Here is a 21,478-nt window from a genome sequence, read left to right as displayed (position 1 = left end):
ATGCTCTCCCCCCACAGTGTCTGCAGAAGCATTCCCAAGGTGACAATTGCAGACCCTCTGACTTCCATCAGAGCTGCAACATCAGCCCCATAAAAATCTGAAGCTATTTTCCTGAGCACAGGCACATCCATATGGCTTGTCCTTTTAATGGGAGGGTAGCAAATGCACATTTGTCCTGGAGGAGAAAGCAGAAGACTTGCTCCAAGATCAGAGGCAAAGTCACTGGGTTAGTTGTCTGCCAGCAGATGTAGTAAGAGCCAAGTCATTGTCTCATATCCAGGATGATAATTTCCCTTGTTACAACTGCTCACACCGTAAAAAATTCACTTAATCATCTACCTGCCTCAAGCCTGTGAGTAATGAGAGGCAGGATCGTGTGTAGCTGATTTTATCAAATGCTCTTATGAAGTTCTCCACTGGGAAAACCCTGAATCAATTAAAACACCAAGGAGATATGTAGGAGAGGGATTCATACTCCCCAGTAGATGCTCACCAGGTTATAAACACATTTCACTTACTCTGTGGATGGGATGGATGAGCTCCATGGGGACAAGGTCAGCTGAGCCATGCCTATAACAGAGGAAATCCCCGTGGGGCAAGGGAGAAAAGAAAATCCTGGAGCATCTGCTGACACATCTGTGTGGCTCTAGCACATACCTGGCAGTCTACATGGGCGTGTTTGGCCTGGGTTTCTCCTCCCTGCTGTGCTCCTGTTGTGCTGTCTGTGGTACAGCTGCATCACTCGGGCCCCGTAGCTCCTGCTGGAACCAGGAGCTGCAGGCAGTGACGTCTTCTCCCTGTTAAAATGACCCTTCCCATCTTGTTCTGCACCCTGCAGAAGCTGCACTTTCAGGTTTTCATAACCATTTGTGGAGGAGGAGAAGGGAGAAGCTCTTCACTATATAACAGTACTTGCACATAGCCTGATGGAAAAAAGAAAAGTGCATTTGCCATGGGGCACTGGGAGAGATGATGGATTGCCAGGTTGCAGACATCCCTCCCCACTTTGGCAGGATATTGTATTCTGTGTGCCATACAGGAATGCTGATAGATCCATAAAGCATTAGCCTTTTCCTCACCCTAAAAAGCAGTGGCTGATAAATCACTCGCTCTCTGGAGTTTGTTGGGAGCAGATCACACAGCAGAAGCAGTGAAGCCTTCAGAGAGATACATCACTTAAAGACACTGCAGATGCCAATAGGGCTGTACATCAAGAATGCACAGACAAATCACTTTCCCTGTCCAAAATGAGATACTTCAGACCCAGAACTTTTCTCCAAGTATGCACTGGTTTCAGTCACACATCAGAAATATCTCCCAGAGCTTTGGAAAATCTCTGAGCTTCAGTCCTAGAGATCTCCTCTTTTTTTTTTACAGAGGGTTTGGTAAGTCTTCTCTCCTGTTAAAGGACAAAAATTGCAGAATATTTCATGGAATAAAATCCCATCCAGATCCAAACTTTTCCAAAAGAGCTCTTAACTGTGGATGAGGCACAGGTTTTGCAGGGGGCAGCTGGCTGAATAGCTAACCATGCAGTCACCTGAAGGATCTTGCATCTTTTGTAAAATTAAAAGTGCACAGACACAGTTGGTGTGGCTCAAAAGCTCCTCCACACACCCTCCATCCCTGGAGAGCCCAAAACAGAGCAGAAGAGGATGAGACACACAGTGTGCTGCAGTTAGGGGCACACTGGTGGTGGGATGCAGCCGCCAGGGAGGAAGGATCTCATAGCATTCCTCACTGCCCAAGCTGCAGCATTCCTCTCTTCCCCAGCACCCAGTGAGGGGGGCTGAGCACTGGCAAAGCTCCTGAGTACACGAGGATCACTTGAGAGGCAGCTCTGCAGAGGGAATCAAATGGAAGGGATGGGAGAAAACTGTTCACCATGCACTGCTGCCTCTGCTGGGAGCACAGGGCAGGCATTTCTCAAGCTGATATTTTCATTTATCATCTCCTGGTGATTAATCAACAGAAGAGACATTGCCAGGAGCCAGCCCAGAAGGGACCAGCCCAGAGCATTCACCTATGGAAATGCTGCCAACAATTACCAGCCCAGGACTGCCCCACCACGGGCACCCCCCTCACAGAGAGAGCTGGGATGTACAATCACAGAGCTGGGGATCAGCTCCACACAGTGGGAGCAGCCTGACAGCTTCAGTGCAGGCACAGGGGGCATGCTGGATATCACTCCAGGGAGGTGCAGCACTCCCACTCCCCTGCAAGGCTCAACAGCACAACACAAGCTCTGGAGCTGCTGGAGCAGAGGTGGGGTGGTGCACAGAGCAGGGTCAGAGGGCAGAGCCACACTGGACCTGTGCAGCCCAGGCAGCCCCAAGTAAGAGCTGTGGGGATGCAAAGCTGGCAGAGTCCCACTGCACAATGAGGAGAGCACACAGGTCTGAGATGGGATTTACAGCAGAACCAATGGAAGTTATATTGAATATATAAATTGTTCCCACTCCAGAGGAGGCCACGATGTATTCAGGTGCAATTCCTGGAGTGCTTTTTTCCTGCACAGTGGCACTATAGTAAAACTTGATTTATGCCTTATTAAATTATTTTAATGTTTAATATTATATGCAAAAATTCTGCGAAGAGACATAATAGAGGACTATTGCTGCTGGGCTGGTGCAGAAGCTGTCTCCAGTCACAGGGTAATGAGGCATTCCAAAGGTATCACAAGTGTTAGACTGCTCCTCAAACACCATTTTGTGGGTAAAAGAGCAAATGGGTGACCCAGTGCCAGCTCTTATACCCAATAATTGTAGAGACAGAGAGTTCCACTCCCTCACCAACACAGATCAGGAGTCCTTGCTGGAGCCAGTGGATTTGGAGCAGTCCCAGCAAGCACCAAGTCCTGACAAGAGAGGAATAAAGGAATGTGAAGAATCTCCATCCCAGGCAGGGTGGCTCTGGGGCTGCCAGCAGGCTACTGAGGTGCTCAGCCCCTGTGCAGCAGGAGAGGCACCACCTCTGCTGGTTGACATTTCCTCCACAGCATCTTCTTCCTCCCCCTCCCTCCCTCTCAGGCTTCTTCTCTCTCATTAAGGAAAGGTCACTGCACTCCATGGCAAGGAGAAAAAATTGCAAACCAAAGGATTTTCTGTCTTTACAGCCACTTTCTCCAAGTACCCCCCAGGCCCCTGGGGTTTTTGAGCCTCACACTGCAGAAGAGAAAGAAGTGTCTGATGTTCCCCAGGTGCACGTTCTGCTCGCGATGGGGCACAGCACTGTTCTACCTCTGCTGCAGACACTCCTGCTCCCAGAGGCTCTCCTGGCCTGTTGGGGCTTTTCCTGCTCCAGGTCTCCCATCACAGATCTAATGTCTGTGCTGAGCATGGCTGTGTCCCAGAACCCTTCTCTGTCTGGGAGGTGAGAGCTCCACAAGGTGTGCAGGGCTGTCCCTTGCCATCAGCAGCTCCCTCGTCCTTTGTCCCTGCTCCATCCCATCCCCTTGGGAGACCACAACCTTGCCCTGACTGTTTTCTGCCTGACCCTTCCAGAGGTGATGCCAGCAGCAGCTGCCCAAGAAGCCATCCAAGTACTGCTGGGTGGCCAGGCTCAGAGCTCAGCACACCCTGGGCTTTTCTGAATCAGCATCCTCACCTGCATCTGTCAGGATATTCATAGATCTCAGAGGGCTGGCTATTAAGATTGCATCCTTCTTGCACAAGCCAAATATTAATAAAAGAACCCAGTAAGATTTAACACTGGTGCATTTGAAGGCATTTCCCAAAGAATAACTAATTATCCTGCTGGATGCTCAGGCAGGTTTCACTGCCTGTGGAGGAGGACAGTTCATCGACAGAAGGGAAGTTTTGTTTTAAAAGGAGCCTCACTAAACATTCACATTTGTCTCATTTCCAATCAGTTAGAATAATGAACCACCTTACACAGAGAGATTTATTTTGTTTTTAAATGCTAAATCATTCCTGCGTACAATGCATAAATGTCAGCCCTCTCAACAGTGCTGGGGGATTTGGTTTATATTATTACTATTAAACATGAAGCAGAAATTGAGAAGCAGGTCAGTGTGATGCAGAGGTATTTTCTTCTGATTCCCCCTGTTCTTTAAATAAGACTGCAAAACCCACCTGAACTACAGGTGTCTCAAGCAGAAATTCTCTCCAAAACCAGAAATCACTGTTGAGCATGCCACAGGAAGAGGATAGGAAAGAAAGAGAGAACAAGTTACTGTGCTCCAGCCACTGCTCCATGTTGTGACTGGTGTAGGGCACTTCAGAGCTTTTCCATAAACTCAGGGATTAGTGCAATTAGGTCAAAACCTCTCATTAATGAAGAAGGAACAAAGCTGTTGACAAATGACTCCAAGAGAGCTCTCCAAGAGAGCTTGGCCAGCAATGGAAAAAGCAAATAGAAGTAAGGCCAAGGTTGTTATTTTTAGTGCTGTGGGGTTGTTTGAATCGGTCTCCAGGTACTGGAGGTGTGGGGGACCTGACTGGGCAGGACTTGGAGCTGACTCTGCCCAACACAGGACCCAGAGCCATGAAAGAGGTGAGCAGAGCAGGGACTAAGGCCCTGCCTGGGGGCATTTCCAGAGGAACCCAAGTGCAAGTGGCATTTTAGGACATCATTATAACCTCAGCCTAAGGGCAAGAATTTAAAAATAAAAGTGACCACAATGTATTATTCAATGGTCTGTTTTAGAAGAGAGTGAATAATTTAAACAATACATGCTTGAGATGAGTGACTTTACCTCCCCTTGCCCCCCTTTCTCTGGCTGCTCCTTCCCTGAGGCCAGCAGTAAATGCCCAGCTGATTTTGGCAGTGTGGAGCAAGCAGCATTCAGACCTTACCCATGGCCTTTAGGGATTTTTCACCATTAGTGACCTGGGAAAGAGGAAGAAGGAAGATCTTAGGGGAAAAGAGGTCTGGCTCTATTAGAAGCTGCTCTCACAAATGAGAATTGCTGTCAGTCAGCAGTATTTAGTACTCACAAAGTGAGTGTGGGTGGCTTTGGTTTCGCTTCCCCTGGAAAGCAAGACTCTGATTCAGCAGGAAGGTGTATTCAGTATAAGAGCAAAAATCCCTCATTTTTGTGTGATACAAAGCACTGAGCCAACACAAGCACCCTCTGTCAGCCCAAGCACCTTGAGAATGCATAAAAGGTTCACTCTGTTCTGCAGAGTGTATCCCAGAGCAGGCATTGCCCAGGGGACAGAGACCTATCCCCACTCACAGGACAGGAATCCTGCCACAGAGAGCTCTAGCCCTGCACATGGGCCAGCAGCATCCAACCCTTTGGGACCCCCAGCCACTAAATGACAGCTCCAAACTGCAAAGCAATGCCATTAAAAGCAGCCCTGCCTGCAAACCCCTGGCTGAATCCAGCCAGGAGCCTTAGAAGATAAAAATCTGAGTATGAAAGGAGTCACTGATAGTCTTGTGCCAGCCTCTTAAGCATCAACAGGAGGGAAGACCAAGCAGAGGTGACCTTTGAATTGTTGGGATTTAGAGTATGGAAGCTCCACTCAGATGCCTCCATTCCAGACAGCCCTAGGAGCTCCTCCACTGCCTGGCTCCCACACTCTCCATTTCCAACAGGGGGTGATGGTTTCACTCTGCTCTGCTGGGACAGCAAGGAGATAAATCCATAAGTACTCTGAGGAGGATCAGCAGTGACCACACAGAGATCACCCTCACACCTTCCAAAGGGACAGGGCCAGAGATGTCCCTGTGTCCCTGGGATTAGCATTGATTAAATACCCTGGAGAAAGTGCATCCTTCAGCATCCTTTGGGAATCATGAAGGTGGTCAGGTTCCCCCCTTGGAAAAAGGCTCTGACAAAGCAGCTGATTCCCACTGGCTGTGCTCAGGCTGCAACTGCAACACCAGAAATCTCCAAGGTTCCAAGAAGATGAAGATGCCATCTTCATTTCCAAATGGATTCCCACATTTATTGGATATTCCTGATAGAAATGTACAAGTAAGACAGATCCAATTAGTTCATCTAATGGTCTTGCATGATGAGATTGGCCTAACTATCTGAGCACAGGATTTTGCACAAATGAAAGAGCATTCCCATAAAATAGAGAATTTAATTTAGCTATTTAGAAAGAAAATTGACAATCTTTTGAGAAAACTAATAGCTTTTTACTATGTAATATAAGCTCACCTATCTAGTGTGGAAAAAACATATCAAGCATTAAAGAAACAACCCTATACTAAATGTAATAATAATAAAACCTCCTCAAATTATTTCTTATTACCCTTCTTTGTTCATTTTCAGACTATCCAGAAACAGGGACTCTCTGAGCTTCTGACTGATAATCTCAACAATCCCTCAGAGAGATGAAAATGGCACACTCCCTGCAAGCTGCCACCCAAAAAACACAGGGACATTTTCTGTTTTGTCACCTAAAAGGTGGCCCTGAGGCCCAGATCACGGCTGGTGTGAGCTGCCCAAGCTGCAGTTACAGTTGACTGAGACCAGGTGGTTTGTCTCTTTTTTGGAAATATTTGCAATCATGAAAATGCCTTTGTCTTTTAGGCTGCCAAGGCACAGGCTCTGCACACTGACAGCAGCTAAAGCTGTCAAGCATGGCATTAACATCCCCTGCATCCCAGGTTCCCCTGAATCCCCAGCTTTGTCATTGCTGGGGCAACCTGAAGCCACCCAGTGCAGCTCCTCTGTCACAGCACAGTTCCAGGAGCTGAGCAGATCAGGGGCTGCACTAAGGAAACCTCCTCCATCCCTGCTGTCCCCCCCAGATCCCTGGGGGGACTTACCCCTGCACCAGGGCAGCAGGGCAGGATGCTCAGAGCTGAGCAAAGAAGAGTTTGCCTCTGATGAGATGGTTTGAGGCACTCAGCATCAGCAGAGCAGTGGCACCTGTGGTGCATGGAGATATTTACCTGACCCCTCAAATGAAGGCAAAGTGCTTCAATGGCTGCCAAGGGCACAGAAAGTGGCTTCAGAGGCATAGCTAGAGATTTCTCATAAGCACTGAGAAGTGCAAAATTAAAAGCTGTGCCAGTGTTTCTGGACTGGATTTTGGGTTATGAATTGTTACAGATTAATCATGTATCTGTCATGTCTGAACCTTCAGTTCATTCTTGATTGCTGCTTCTGTTTTCCAGGTTGCAACAACAGCAGAAATCCAAAAGTTGGTCCCACAATGTACAAAATTACCTATTTCTTCAAAGAAAACCTCCCCCTCCAGCTGCCTTGCTTCTCTAGGTTATAATGTGTGGAAAGGGAATTAATTAACCCAGGCAGCTCTCGGGTGCACACGTGAACTCACTGCAGCCCAAGTAAAACCTGCTTGGAAACGCTGGCTTAGCAGGCAGGCAGGCTCTAAGTACAGCTGCAGATGGAATCCCTGAACATTCCAGGGGTAGTTCTGAGCAGGAATAACTTGACATTTCATTCTGGGACAATAGTGAAATGTCAACATCTGTTGTGGAAATACAGTATAATTATTAAATTGACACACTTGCATCTTTTAATGTGATGGTGTTTAAATCACACTGGGATCCACTTGGACAAAGCCATATTGAGCTTTTATGGTATAAGTTAATGAGAGCAACTGTCTGGACTGGAGCAGAACAGGACCAGGCCCTGCTCTGGGCAAATGGATTTCAAGGATGGAGAGCCCACCACTCCAGCCTGCCAGCTCTGAGATTGCCATATCCAGATCTTTGGATTGCTCCAGCCCCGAAATGCATCACCCTAAAGGCAACCTTAGAGAGAGTCTGTAACTACCATGGACTCAGACCATCCCTTGTGCCTTGCAAGAGCCCCTCTGGGACACAGCAGAACACACCCAGTTCAGTATTTAATTGTTCAGTATTTAATTACAAATCTGAAGTGTTTTACAAAAGTCTTTTCAAGGATTTCACCTTTGGCTTCCTCTGATTATGGAGCAGGCTGATGTCCAAGCCTCAAAACTGTCGTGATCTTGGTTTGGTGTCTTCCATGTGAAACATCTCCCCACCTCACAAGGGTGGAGGCAGTGTGAGACCCCACAGAAGCTGAGAGAGTAGAAAGCAAGAGCCTTCCAAGGCTCAGCACACAGATGGGGATCCCAGCAGGAGCTCTGCCACTCGCAGCTTCTCTGCAGCACACGGCAGCCCCAGGCAGGCAGCGAGGGCAGCAGCCAGAAACAGCCTGGGAAGGAAGTAAATAATGGTGCATTTTGGGCAAGACACCCAAACCCCTCTGCATTACTCAGTCCCAGGCAGGAGCAGAGCTGGGAAGCTCAGCCTGCTTGCAGGATTGTGCCCATGAAGAACTTGTAGCTCTCTGTGCCCCCACAACCCTGAAGGGCAGCAGCTCATCTGAGTGGCATTGCAAGAATTTGTCACATCACTTCTGCCCATCGTGGCTAAAACAGAATCCCAGCACAAACTGAAGCACTACACACTTGGCACTGAGTCAGCTTCTGAGCTGTGTTTTAGGAACTGGCCTGAACACAGGCAAATCCCAAAGTGCTCAAGGACACCAGAGCCATGGATTTTTTGATCTGAAGGGAAGTTACTGTGTTTAACCATTATGGGTGATGTTAAAGAATGGTCACTGAAGCCACTCAGCAATGGGGCAGCATGTTAGCAATCCTGGACTATTTGGAAAGTAATAAATACAAAAACTGGCTTTGCTTTCCCCTCCCAATGGTCATGCATCTACAGATTTTTTAAAAAAGAATGCCTAGGTCAGGTGGTTTGTCTCCTTGGACATTTTACACTACTCTGGAGCAGCCTTTTGTTTTCCCAGGGTCAGATCCAGAGAAGTGCTGAGTCTTAAAATTTAATTGTGGGTGTTTTAAGGGTGAACTGAATGCAGGAGAGCATTGCGTGCAGCACAGCAGATCCTCGTTCTTGGCATCAGGCTGAGCATCCTGAGCCCACAGTCAGGCTGCTGCCAGAGCCACAGAGAAAAGCCCAAAGAGGTCACCAGTGACCCCAAACTAGGACAATGAAATGCAGGTTTGTTCCCATACCTAAGTTCTAGGTTGTGCAGGGAGCTGGGCTGGGCAATCCAGCTTGTTACCTGTTAGTTACCACCCAAGGGACAGGGGAGGTGGCTGTGAGCAGGGCCAGCCTGTGCCAGAGGGGCTCAAACCCCCTGCGCAGCACCTGACAGCCCTCCAGCTCCTGCAGCAACCACAGCAGAGCTGATCAGCAACAAACCCAGAAGGCTGAACTCTGCCAAAACAGAGGTTAGTGCTCAGGCTGTAGTGCTGGAAAGGGGGCAATGGAGCTGGGCTCAGCAACAGCACTTTGAGCTTTTAATGCCAACCCAAATCCTGCCCCAGCTGAAGGCAGTGGGAATTTTCTTGCTGACATTCAGCCCCTGAATTTTGCAGAGGGCTGGATTTCCCTGCAGAGCAGCTGGAAAGCTTTCCTTCACTTCTACCAACATCACACAGCTCTGCAAAGAGATTTGCTCTGGATTTCCTTGGATTTGAGCTTGGCACCAGGTCAGAGACCCTGACACAGTGACATAAAAGAACTGCAGGAGCTCAGCCCATGGGGCCAGTACCAAGAAATAGTGGAAATGTTGCTGTTACCCCACAAACTCTGGGACCAGTACAACACCAGCTGCAAGCCAGGGGCTAACACCCACCAGTCCTGGGTTTTGTTCATCCATCTAGCTCATTCCTGTGCCTGCTGGTAGCTGATTACATATTTAGCAGATGAGTTTATTCACTGTGAAAATAGCTTTTCAATTTAGTGCTCCATGTTTTCTGGGTGGTGGGGTAGACAGGACTTGGGGACAGAGGGAGCCTTCCTCTGAAAAGCTACTTTAACTCATTCTACCATTAGCAGCCAGAAAAGGTGAGCAATTTCCTCAGCCAGCTCCATCCTGCCAGCAGGCACTGGCAGCAAACCAGCCACACACCACTGGGCAGGTCCTGGTCCTGCTGGGACCACCAAGGAGCACACTGGGAGGTGACCTGAATTGGAGTCAAAGCTTTATCTCATCAGCTGATAACACCCACAGGGCACTGACTTTTCTTCCCCCCTCATTATAAACAGATTAACAACACTCATGGAGGGGTGGTTTCCAAATTCAGTCCTTTAAGTCCATCATGACCTGTTTGCTGTTTACTCCTGAAAATTCCCAGGAGAGCGATAGCAGAGCAGAACCATCACTCCCAAAGATAAATAACATTTCTGTCCCCACTGGGGCTGAGGGGCCACATCCAGGAGGCAACAATTGCCCACCTGGCCCCCTCCCTCCTCTGTTGTTTGGATGCTTTTGAACTGAACAACTCATCACACAACAGTGAGAAAAAAACAACTGACAAAACCACTTCTTCCCACCCTGGAAAAAGCCCAACAGTTCAGCACCAATTATTTATGCCCCTCTAGATGGGGAAAAAAATCCATTTTTAAAAAATACAGAAAGAGAGAATAAATTTGTCAGTGGTCAGGGCAAGGGACCAGCACCTCCTCTGGCTCTGGCAGCCCCAAGCCCAGGATTTACTTGCCTCACATCAGCAGTCACAGTGGCATGGCTGGGGAAGAGTGAGGATGAGCCAGAGCAGGGGCTGCCAGAAGTGCAGTTTGTGTTTTCCTGGCCCTTCCTCCCCCCAGGTTACATCTGTGGCACAGGACTCATTTCTCTCACAGAGCTGCAACAGCTCCATCAGATTGAGAACACTAATAAAAACTTTAAATGGATCCAAGGTGTCCTCCCAAATGCTTCACACAGGAGGACATGAAAAATTATTTGAGAGAGCAAGCAAAGCAGAAGCATTTCTAGGAGGAGTTGACTGGAACAATCTACACTGATTTAAATCCACTGGTGCCTGCAGCTCTGCAAGCACAGCCCTGAGGCAGGGCTTGGGCAGAAATCAGGTTTTGAACAGCAGGAGGGCACAAATTCACTCACAGAGCTCAAAACACCAACACAGGACAATTCCCCCAGCAGCCACCTCTGGGGTTTTGGGGGCTTGCTTTCTTTTTCTGTGGGGTTTTGGTTTCTATATTTCCCAAGTGAAGCTTTGACAAACCTGGAGAAAGCAGCAGAGCCAGAGTGAGCAGAGCAGAGCCACTCTGAGAGGCTTTCCCTCCACAGCTCCTGACCATTCCCACGATACTGAGAGAGACTTGGGGTTTATTGCAGTCACTGGGATGTGTCTGACACCCTGAGATTGATAACATCCAGTGGGCTTTTGCTTTTGCCCAGCAGCAATCACATCCCTTTGCCCATCCCTGGCTGTTGTGTCACCTCCAGTGTCACCTCTGTGTTAACAGACAGCTGCTCTGCCAACAGGACTGAGAGCACCAGGATTCCCTCAGACACAGAAACTGCAGCTGGTGCTGCCAGTGAGAGCACAGCATTTTGTTAGTGCAGCTGAAGAGGGCTTTGGAGAGGAACATCCTTGGAGGCACCCACAGGGCTGCCCCTGTCCCACTGTCACCCCTGTGCTCCTGCCCAGAGCACAAAGCCTTCCACATCCTCCTCTGACACCCCAAGTGTCCTTGCCTTGTTTTAAACTCCACAGGTCATAAACCCACAGGTATTATTTGCTACACTGACAAATCCACATTGCTTTGTTCTTCAAGTCATACATTCCCCCTGGGCTGCTACATGTCCATAAAAAAAAAAAAAATCAAGGAGAGGCATAAACTCAAGTCAGAGGCAGCATTAACAACTACCCAACAAACTCCAGTTAACTCTGAACGCTTTTTAAACCACTGGAAGCTGTGTTAACTTGCACAGGAGCCAGCAGGCAGAAGCTGTGAAGTCAGGAGGGCCATGGTGGTAAATCCCCAGGGAGCTGATGACAGCACCGTGATGCTGAGAGCATCCCTACCCTTAGGGGGATGTGGGTACCAGGGCAGGAAAACGCCACAAACCTGCAGCTGGAGGAGCAGCGGCACGATGGGAAAAGACATTTATTATGCAGAGCTAATAATGCCATTAGAGTAAATGGAGTTTGCCCAGAGGAATAACAAAGCAGTGAGATGCTTACAGGAGACGCTGGATGGTTCTCCTGGCTCTGGGAGATGATGGTGCTCGGGTGGGCTCTGCACATCCAGGCCCTGGGCACCTCATTCACCTCATCACATCCCCCTTGGCTTTTGGGGGACAAAACCTGGAGGAGGCTGCAGCAGTCAGCCCTCCCGAGCCCGAGGGAGCCTGGAGCTGGAGAATTTATCCACTGAGCTGAAGATTTCTCGCTGTATTTTCTTTAGAAACAGCCTGCCCTCATGTGGTGAATGAAAAACCAGGAGGCTGAAGATTTTGGACTAAAACTGCCCAGCGATGTGTCAGGGCAGGGGGCAGGAGCCAGGCAGGGAGAAAATCCCGCCCAGCTAAGTCACACACAGATTTCCTCAGTTCTTTTTGTGCCTATTCCCCTTGCCATCTGTACAGCACCCAGTTCTGCTGGCCTGGTGACTCCCAGATGGCCACAGGGCAGTGCCCTGACAGAGCCCCAGGGCTGCAGCACCCACTGCCCTGGCTGAGCTGGTCCCACAGAGGGGCAAGCCCTCCCTGGAGGCACAGCACTGGGGCTACAACGAGGAGCTGCAATGAGGAGAAACCCCATTTGCTGTCAGTTTGGGCAGAACAGTGAGTAGGTTCTCTCAAACAGCTCCAGTGACACTTTCCATGAGGGTGCAGCCTTGGCTCAGAAAGGCAATTGCACTCACTTCACATAAGGTGGTTCCTGGGCAGCCTCTTGGAGCAGGCACAGCTTATTGTGACAGGGAATAAAAGCTTTACCCAGAATCAACATTAACCAGAATAAATAACACCAAGCTGAGTAAGAGCCAAGAAAGCTGCATTTTCCCCACCTAATTTTTTTTTTTTTTTTTTACATTAGTGATATGCACAGATCTTCCAAACCAGCACTGAAACACCAGCTGTGATGCAAGACCAGGCTCACCAAGAAGCAGCTAGGACACTAACTCAGGGGTGATGCTGGGGGCCAGGAGCCAAGCCTGCCTAGTAGCCAGCCCCAGTGAGAGCTCTGGTATGGGGCTGCAGCTCATGGCTCAGACAGGATATGCAAACAGGATACAGTGCCTCCTGTCTGGGGCTTGCAGGATCCCAAAGCCCAGCGAGGAAACAAGAGAAGGTACCTGCACATCACCCTGAGAGGCAGCACGTCCGCAGTGCAGCCCCAGCCTCTGATGGGACACAGGCACAGCAGAGCTGATTCTCACTGCCAGTGGCTTCTGAACAGCATGGGAAAAGCAGAACAGAATCCCACAGTGGGAAGGAAGTTGAAGCAAAGCAAATCCTGCCCAACACAGATGCAGTTTCTAACCCCAGGACCAGGAGAGTCCCTGAGGTCTTGTGCCATCACTCCAGGACATGCTGGGGGGACAGCTGGTGCCCAGCTGAGCACCACAAGCTGATGTGGATCCACAGGGAATGCATCTTCCCACTTCTTCCAAACTTCTTCATTTAATGCCCTGCTTGCAAAACTCCTTGACTGCAGTGCAAGCACCAAGGACCTGTCCTGCCCCCGCCTCACCTGTGCAGCTTCAAGGCCTCCCCGAAGGCACTGACTCATGACAGCCAATAGAAAATAAGGAGAAATGCCAGGAAAGGACCAGTCTGGATGGTGATCATGGACTTTTACAGCCTGCACAAGCAGCAGCTGCAGCTTCCCCTCCACACGCACATTTTCCAGGAGTCTCTCACAGCAGCAGGTCCCACAGGCACCGTCTCTGAGGCACCTCGGGCACAGCAGCTGCTCAAGGGCTCAGTCCACAGAGCAGGGCACCCCCACAGATCCACATCCCAGAAGTTCTGAGAGCTGCTAATCCCAGTCCTGTGCCAGCAAGCTCCCAGCAGCTGGAGCGCCAGCGCTGCAACAGAGACTGCCCGAGCGAGGAGCCATGAAAGGCAGCAGTGCAGCTCTGCCCGCAGCGAGCACAGGCTCTAATTCCATTTTATCTGCTTGTCATCACCTCCTAAAACAAGCCAGGCCCATGTTTTAGTTGGAGAGTGAGGCGTAACTGGGTAAAAGAGATTTTTGGTACATAAAAATAATTCTGAGCAGGTCTGTTTACGACAGGGCTGCCTTGGGAATGGCCCCTCAGCAGAGCCAAGGCAAGGCAGCAATCAGGGTTAACACCAGGGTATTTTGCTATATTTACTGCACTAATAGAATTGCACAGGAAGGAGCAATGAATGACAAGCAATGCTCCTTCCATCCCCACTGCTCACATGTGGAATTGGTGGTAGAAGAGCCACACTCTGCTGATGCAGCCCTAATTCTGTTAGTTTTAAATTTTTCTTCAAAGCCAACCACTGCTTTTACTGCAGATGAAGCACTTACCATGAAGCCTCCCCATAAGAGAGGGTGAGCAGCCATCTCATTCTTCTTTCTTACCTCAGGATGAAGAGAACTAAAACATTTCTAGCCAATCAAGCTCTGTCATATGCTACTCTTGGGTTGAAGGATAAGGCTTCACATTTTTTGGCTATAGGGTCGATTTATAAGGTTTTCATCACCATCATAATTTTCAGCAGAAATTGGTCCTTTGAGGAAAGAAGTATTTGGAGGTTTGCATAAACTCAGAAGGAAAGCAAAGACTAAATTCTTTTCCCATCTTTTTACTCCATATCAATGCAAATCTGCATTTTTTACCAGTGAAACCAGTACATTTCTGTTGGTACAAAGGGCTCTTTTTAGTAAGGAAATGAAGAGGAAAATTAAAATGAAAGTGAGAAGCCATTTGAGAGGCCAGTGCTGCAGCCCCTCTGAGGGAAGATGAGTAGATGGGCAGGGCAAACCTCCCATCTCCTGGGACGGTGCTTCCCCATCAGTCCCCAGTTCCTCCCACATCCCAGCTGGAAAGCTACAAACTCAGCTACAGGCAGCTCCAGTTTGCAGCTGAAGGTCCATCAACACCTCCAGCAGCCAGCCTCAGCACAGAGATCCAGGCTGGGATTTCCAAGCCACTTGCAGGGGTTTGAGCACCCACCTCTGAGCACTACAAATGAATACCAGTGGATGTTCTGGGAGCCAGTGCTACTTCAAAAACTGCTGTTTATTAAAGCACCAACGGGCACCTGCAGCATTGCTGGGTATGGGGAGGGACAAGGGAATGCACACAGAGGAGTGGTCTGGCCTTGGAGGAAGGAAGGGGGCTGTGGGTTCAGGGCAGGAAGATCTTAATTTTCTTTTCATTACTGCAGTGACTCTCTGGGCAGGCAGGCAGACAGGCAGGCAGACAAACAGTGGCCTTTGAAGTCCCAAGATATTTGTTTTTTGAAGCTTTCAATCTGTCCTACCAGCCATTTGCTGTTGCTGCAGGGTACCTACCCAGGAAACAACTTGGGTGCTTCCTCCAGCAGAGAACAGCACAAGGATGGTACTTAGTACCAAAGAAATAATTTCCATTAAAAAAAACAAAACAAACCAAAAAGTTTTAAAACATATCACTTCAGCTCTGTATCACCAGAATAACAAAATGGTAATTTCCAATTTCCTCTTCTGTATTATTTATATATCTGTGTGTGTAAAAAAGCATTGATGGTTTCCACTTTGATTCACTAGAGCAATTCTCTACATTTTATAAAATCCTTTGGCAAATGAAACTTAACCTTTACAAAGCAGCACTTTGAGTGGGAAAGGTAATTAGCCACGTAACTGGTGACTTGTGACCTGGCTGCAGCAGCCAGCACAGCAACTGCAGAAGTACAGCAACTCAAATCCCTGGGTAGATGTAAAAAGGCAAAAAGAATGAGGAGTGCTATTGTGGTGCATTATCACAGGGATTTGATAGAAAAGGCAGGAGGAGACAAGGGCAGGTGCAGCACATAATCACTTTCTCAGCCAGCAGGTCCTGGTCAAGAGCTGGTTTGGATCTGTACAACACTTGGTCCAGTGACCAATATCAGCAAATTAGAAATACTCCTCTCTGTCAGCTATGATTTAAACCTAATTAACATGTGGAAACAAAGAAAAAAATACTCAGATTTTTTGGACATGTCTGTGATTACTTTGAAAGAAAAGTAACTTAGGAGCAACCAAAGATGATGCACAGTGAGTACACAGACTGTGTGAAAAACTCACCAATTAGAAATGCTTAGCTGGCTGCACTGTTTTAGATATGAACATGCTATTTAAAAACCACTCTGAAGACCATCAACAGCAGAAGATACTTTTTTAAAAACAAGATAATTCAGAAGTATTAAGAATTATCTTAACAAGCTCCCCTTAAGAGAAAAACAAAGCACCCACTGGGTGCTCCGCAGGATAACCACTGATTACAGCTGGGAATAACCACACACAGATTAAACAACAAAGTGTTGTGTGACAGGAAGGAGACTGAAATAATATGAAATATTCCCACTCTACAAAAATAGCCCAGGCACTGTGATGTTAGAAGCCCTCTGGAGTTTCCAGAACAAGAGTTGTCTCTTTCCATGATCAGCCCTCACGTCTCAGTGTGCTTGTACCTATTTATATACTTGCAGTAAAAAATCACCAGTGCTGACTCCTTTCTGACATCCCACTCTCAGGAACAGCCACTGCAGCAGCTCCTGGGACAGCCCCAGCCCCTCGGTATCAATGTCCAACAACTTCTCATGGGTTAAAAGAACCTCCTTGTTTAAGAAACAGAACAGCCATCCCTGCCCCAGCATAGTGACAGCAGCACTGCACACACAGCCAGGGGGATTCCATCCTTTTCCTCCTCAGCTGGAGCACTGCAACGCCCACCCTGCACCCCTCAGGGTGAAGGGGCTGCACAGAGCATCCCAAAACAGATGGGAGAGCCCCTGGCTACAGCTTCTCCAAAGGCAGGGTCAGGGCAAGCCAAAAGGTACATCAGAAAAGCCCAAGGTCTGTGGATTCCCTCCTGGCAGGGAGATGGAGATATAAAACTCCACAGCTCCAAAAACCAAGTGGATACCCCACTGCACAGCTCTGCACATCCCATCTCTGCATCCTCCCTCAGAGCTCAGATATCCAAAATCCCCAAACCCACCACTCTCAGGTTGGTTTGGAGTAGAGCTTGTTTGTGGGGCTTTTTCTGCCCTTCTGGGGCTCCACCTGATCACACAGAGCACCCAAAACCTCAGAATCAAGGACATCTCCTGAAAAAGCTCCTAAAGCAATGCTCTGGGCTTAAGACAAGGCAATTCTGCTCAGTGCTGATAGTGTAAGAACAGGTCATTTGTTGCTTCAAAACAGCAGCTTCAGCATTTTTAAACCTTTGGAAACCTAAGTCTTAACCCTGGGGCAGTGTAAAACAGGCTGTGGGCTGGGCACAGCTGTGAGCAAGGCTGGGAGACCTCCTCAGAAAGGGATTCTGCAATGTGTGAAAGTCAATAGTTCATCCTCAGCAAGAGGAAAGGACACAGGAGCTCACAGATTAAACAGCTGCCTCGATGGGAGATGCAGTGATGAGTTAGCTCAGAAGCAGACTCTGGTGTCACATGGAGACTCTTTTCACACCATTTCGCTCCTCATCAGCCTTAGAGATTTGCTCAGGTGATAATAGGAGCATTTTTGACTTCCAAATCCTGCAATTCCAATACCCTGTGGGTTAACCCCTCCTCACCATTCCACCATCAGCCCTGGAGAGGGGCACACCTTCCCTGCTGTGCTCTCAAGTACCAGAGCCTATCAATAAAATCAATTTACTATAGAGCATAAGCACACACAGGGCACAACTTTGCAGAAGCTGCTCCCAGGCAGCAGATCTTACTTCCCCCAGTGCCCGAGCTGGTTTACAACTGCAGGAACATTCAGCTGGCTTCCATATTTCAGCACTTTGAGCAGAGTCAGTGAAATCCACGCAAACCACCCAAACTGCACACCAGGCTTGTCACCCAGAACAGATTGTGTAGACACTCACCAGCACAGCACAACACCTACGCTGCTGATGGAGCTCTCACTCACAGGAACACACAGCAATCCCCCTCCCTCAGCAACTCCAACACCACCCTGCTCCCTGCTGAAGCCATGGGTGATCTCCCAACAGCTCAGCCTGCCTGGGGTGGTTTCAGGTGCCCTTCTCAGGCTCTGGCCCACACAAAGTGCTCAAAGCCCTGACCAGTGACACACCTCAGGATGACCACACCAGCCCCTCGCACCAAACACTGGCTGTGCTGAACACTGCTGGCACAGAATTCCCTCCAGCACCCACCCCACCAATTCAAGCCTGCATCACCCCAAAAGCACCAGTAAGACCCCCTAAAGAGCTGGGTGCAGCCCCAGTATTAGCAATACAAAGCCAGGCTTGGAGCATCTCCCAAGAGTGCCCTAACACCACAGCAAACTTGAGCTTCATTCCCAGCACAGACACATCCCAGTGCCTTCCACCCAGCTGGGGCATGGTACACTGCAGTAAATCACAATTAGCAGACACTCCAACCCATTGTTCCTCACTGTCACTAAGTGGTGCAGCCAGAAGGGCTCTATACTTAGGGAACATCTTTTCCTCCTGTTTGCACAGGGATTTGAAGCCCAGATTACAGCTTTCCAGGCACAAGGAAGATTACAACTCAGCCTCAGATTAAATTCTGGGGTAGAAAATCATGCAGAACCACCAGCTGCAGGGACACCCTCATGAGTTTCAACTAAGAAAGTATTGCTGTGCCTGGCATGTCACTGTCCCTGCTGCTCCCAACCAGCCCCAGACCACATCTGGGCATGGGACACTGGGACAGACTTCCATCAGGGACCCACAGTGGTATCAGCCCTGCTGGCCACAGTCAGACCAGCAATAAGATTCTTTCGGATCTCACAGTATTTTAGCTGGGGGGAAAAGGGTGTTGAAAACTCACTGGTACTGCCCACCCACTTCACAGACCACATCTGCTTGTGCCAAGGCAACTGCAGCAACCCCACACTGCATTGCTGGGGCACATCCACAAGTTTGGCCACACAATGCACAGAAAAAACACCCAGAAACTCAAGAATCCAAGCAACCCTCCCAAGAGGTTGCCCATAGTAAATAAACCACTCAAAAAAGGCCAAAGCCAGCTCAACATTTAGCATAGGACAGCAATGCAGCAGCAGTCTCGACACCACCACGTCCATCAACCCTTGCACACCCACAGTTCAGCTCCCTCCCTTTCCAAAGCACTCAGGTCCCACCACTTAATCAGCACAAAGATTCTCTCAGTTCTTATAATCAGCTTCTACAGCAGCTTCAGCTCCAGCCCCTCTTCTGGTCACACCATTCTGCCAGTCACAAACCACAGGGTCCCCACTCCCAGGGCAGCAATTCCAGATAGGATACAGCTCTACTCCCAACTTCAAGAGAGAGTCAAAGAGCTAATAAAAAAAAAATGAAGCATGACCATGGCTTAAGGGTCAGCAGTGAGTGGACATCCTTCTGGCCTGCAGAGAAACATCCCCCTTCCTAGCAAAGATTTTCCCTCAATTAGCAGCAGCAAGATGCATCTTCTTTAAAATCAAGGTGGAGGTTGTTGGAGACTGTAACAAATTAGCAAAAAATGCTCCTTGATTTCTTACTTCTCTACTGCAACCATACTTAATGAAATCCATTAAACACAAGTTTTATTTTGAAATGTTTTTATTGGTAAGTCCACCATAGTCATTGACACATTACAGGAACAACCCCCCAAAACGTGCTTGCCTGGACCACCACAAGTGTTCATGCGGTTTCCTTTTCAGGTCATGTTTTGGGCTTCTTTGGTCTTTTTAAAATGGTGGACAAACCTTAGTATGGAAGTTTTCTTTCTTGGTGTCCCTTGAAGCTGTGGAGCCAGCAGCAGGGACAGTCCTGTGAGCAGGGATCAGTGACACAAGGGACGCTGTCAGCGATGAAGGTCTTGCGGTTTACAGATGGATACCGTGCAATTTTTCTCCTACTAAACTAATCAAAATTGCATCGTGATCCACCCGACAACAGCAAAACAAGAGCTTGACCAAACTGGCAAACCTGGGGCAGCTCAGCCTGATGACAAGTCCTCCTTTCCTCCACAGGCCGGGACAAGTGCAATACTCTACACACAGCTACAAGTAATGCAACAAATCCCCACCCATGGAGAAATCAGTGCAAGGCGTCTTCACATCTTCCAGGAAAGGAAAAAAAAAGGGGGGGGCAGAGGGGTGAGGGCAGAAGGAAAATAAAAAAGCTTGAAAACCCATTATTCACCACAGATTCACCACCACCACAGTCAGTTTTGCATGGATTTGCACAGCAATTTTACTAAGCTGGGATGCAAACCTGCAAAACTGACTGTAATCAGCACCATCTTCTCCAGCAACTGGCACTGGCTAGGATGCACTTTATCTAGCAGTACTGTAAGTGCCCACATTACAGTAGGTCCAATTCCAAGCTACCTGCACTATGAGCACTTTGATACTGCTAGGACAAAACTACTTCCCAAGCAATTGCCTTCGATGGGAAAAAAAACCCTTTTACTAAAAACAGTAATTGCTGAGCCCAAGCCAGATGGATGCAGTTTCTTTGGATGTGCAGGCAGCAGCTTGTGCCAGAAGGAGCATTTAGGGCAGTAGATTCTACGCTACATCACTAACTGCACTAGATGCACCTTAACACAAGGACCGTTTGCAGCGTGGCTCTAACACAGCACAACAATCCTGGTTCTGTCCATGCCCTGCCACCATCACAGAATCGCCACAGTAATGCCAGAAGTGCTTAAACTGCAGTAGATCCTAAACTCTACCTGCACTGTAAGCACTTTTGCACAACTCGAGGCCCATCACCAGACACAAATTCTTCCACTCCAAGGTCTTGTTTCAGCACAGCTAAAGCATCACAGAAAGCATCTTGACTGAAGCACAATACCTGCCAAGAGAGAAGACCAATATTAATGTTGCATAACACAGATATGGATTTGCTTCTCAATTTAGAAGAGATTTTTCTTATTAAAGCATAGAGAAGAAATAGGTTCAAGAGTTTTCAGAAGGCGGTTTAACTGGGGACACACCACATGAGGAAAGGTTTGCATCTGGTTTTCCCTTGAATTAAGGTAAAACTGGCTTTTTCCAGATTTTAGTGGCAGTTAAAATGCACAGTAATAGGTATCAAAACACCCCGGCAGTTTCCTGCTCTCATGTGTTATTGCGGCACGGGACATTTTAGTTGACCTTTCTCCTGAAGCTTTACCGAGGGTCTTGCATCACCAATCACCAAACATTTCCCCGCCAGTAGTGCAAGAAAAGTTCTGACACACGATCCGCACCCTCCGCATCAGTTAATGGAGTATCTATCTGTCTCTCAGATGATGTGTGAGCTGCGGCGCGGCACAAAAGCGACGGACACACCGTATAAAAGAGGAAGGGGGAAATTTTCCTATTAACAAATTTTCATTTCCCTCCGGAGCCACGCTCTCAGGACCCGGCCTTACAAACCTGCAGGGATGGGAAGGCTCCAGTCGGGGATGCCCCGGGGCCGCCCCCCGAGAAGCTCTCCCCGAAGCGAAGCCGCTCCGGGTGCCGGTGGCTGTGCCAGGGAGGGCCCCCACCCCCGCGGGGCATTATCTGCCCTGGGGCCGCCGTTATCTCCCAACACTGACCATCTGCTCGGGGGGGCGGGC

Source organism: Serinus canaria, chromosome 4A (genome assembly GCF_022539315.1).
Source record: "Serinus canaria isolate serCan28SL12 chromosome 4A, serCan2020, whole genome shotgun sequence".
In the NCBI taxonomy this organism is placed as follows: domain Eukaryota; kingdom Metazoa; phylum Chordata; class Aves; order Passeriformes; family Fringillidae; genus Serinus; species Serinus canaria.
Note: the sequence above shows the minus strand (reverse complement) of the source record.